Raw genomic sequence first — 1,709 nt, forward strand, 5'->3', positions numbered from 1 at the left:
TTTTTTTTTTTTTTTTTTTTTTTTGAGACAGAGTTTCACTCTCGTTACCCAGGCTGGAGTGCAATGGCGCAATCTCGGCTCACCGCAACCTCCGTCTCCTGGGTTCAGGCAATTCTCCTGCCTCAGCCTCCTGAGTAGCTGGGATTACAGGCACGCACCACCATGCCCAGCTGATTTTTTGTAGTTTTAGTAGAGACGGGGTTTCACCATGTTGACCAGGATGGTCTCGATCTCTTGACCTCGTGATCCACCCGCCTCGGCCTCCCAAAGTGCTGGGATTACAGGCGTGAGCTGGATTTTTTTTTTTTTTTATAACAACTTTCTCTGTTTGGCTTCTCCCCCCAAAAACATTCTTTCAAGTGCACACAGTGTGCAAAATTCAGATGTCCAAGGGTTCAAGAACTTGTCCAGAGACCTGGCTGTTGTAAGACAAAATACAAATTAGAAATAAGAGGCTTTATTCTCATATGTGAAAATAAGTGTGAAAATAAGGGATGATAACTTGCTAATTTTAAAAAAAGTTTAGATTATATGTATATATTTCCTCTGCTTTTTGAAGTATAAGTATATCATATTAACAATGAAACAAACATTTTGTCATTCTTTTTGTGTCAGAATTGTCTTTATCTGGGACCTGAGATTCATTACTTTGTTTTTGCCTTGGCAAAATATTTTATTTTTTTAATCTTTAGTCTTTAAAGTAGACACAAATTTGTTCAGAGTAAAGTGCATTTCAAGAGCACAAAAAAGTTGAGCACAAAGATAGGATTAAATTTAGCAATACAGAATAATAAAGACTAAATGATACCGAGTAAGTTTTTTGGCAGAAACCTGGTTATCCAAGGTGATTATTTTCAGGCTGACATACTTACACTGCAAAAGCCAGAAGAGTTCAGCTTATAAACTGAACAGTGGAGGCTGTTGTACTTGGGTTACTTCAGTACAGTTAGCATAGTTACGTGTAGTGTTTGTAGACAACCTTCATTTATATAAATTAAACAGTATTTTCTACAATAGTATGGATATAAGGCCACAATATTTACTTTGAATACATTTGTTAGTTATTTTAATATTGTTATTCATACTTTAGAAATATAGTGTTTTAACTAAATTATAGTTCAGAAAATTTATTTATTTTTTTCATTTTCAGTATCATTTAATTATTTAATACTTTGGGGGACATTTCCTTTTCCTTTAACAAAAAGAATAGAAGTGATATTAAATACTGCTACTGGAAAATTAAGAGCTTTTCTGTAAAACCCTATGAAATTAAAGTTAAATTATTACTGAATACATGAAGTCTTATTTTTAAAAATGCAAAAGAAGCCAGACAATAGACTTAACAACCATGAAGCAAACCCACTTCCCTCTAAAGCAAGAATTTCCTTTGCTTTCTAAATATCCCTTTAGAAAAGCCCCTCTCTAAATTAACAACAATTTGGAATACCGAGAAGAAGGTACAGAACAGGAACATGAGCGGATCGTCAGATATATCTGTTTTTACTCCCTGGTGACTAAAATGAACTCCACAGGAGCAGGCAAGGAAGAAAACAACACAATCTACTGATGTACGGTTGTCACAGACACAGAGCAGTCTGCTGCTGTGACTCTCTCTGCCTGTGACCTGAGGGTCAGTTGCTTCATTAGATGCAATGGAAATAAAACTGACCAGGATCTGAATAGATATTTTTTTTTTTTTTTTTTTTTTT

General features: G+C 34.9%; 1 protein-coding gene and 2 pseudogenes across 1 annotated transcript in view; 1 reads left to right on the top strand and 2 right to left on the bottom strand.

Annotated features, from left to right (window-relative positions):
• Positions 1–1,709, top strand: part of LOC116544661 — a 383,530-nt pseudogene that overhangs the window by 338,297 nt on the left and 43,524 nt on the right.
• LOC116544652 (zinc finger protein 726-like) overlaps positions 1–1,709 on the bottom strand; it is a 432,536-nt gene that overhangs the window by 168,791 nt on the left and 262,036 nt on the right. The gene's annotated exons all lie outside the window — the stretch shown is intronic.
• Positions 1–1,709, bottom strand: part of LOC116544650 — a 16,326-nt pseudogene that overhangs the window by 11,690 nt on the left and 2,927 nt on the right.

The sequence above is a fragment of the Sapajus apella genome, unplaced genomic scaffold (genome assembly GCF_009761245.1).
Source record: "Sapajus apella isolate SASKATOON/1434 unplaced genomic scaffold, GSC_monkey_1.0 scaffold226, whole genome shotgun sequence".
Lineage (NCBI taxonomy): Eukaryota > Metazoa > Chordata > Mammalia > Primates > Cebidae > Sapajus > Sapajus apella.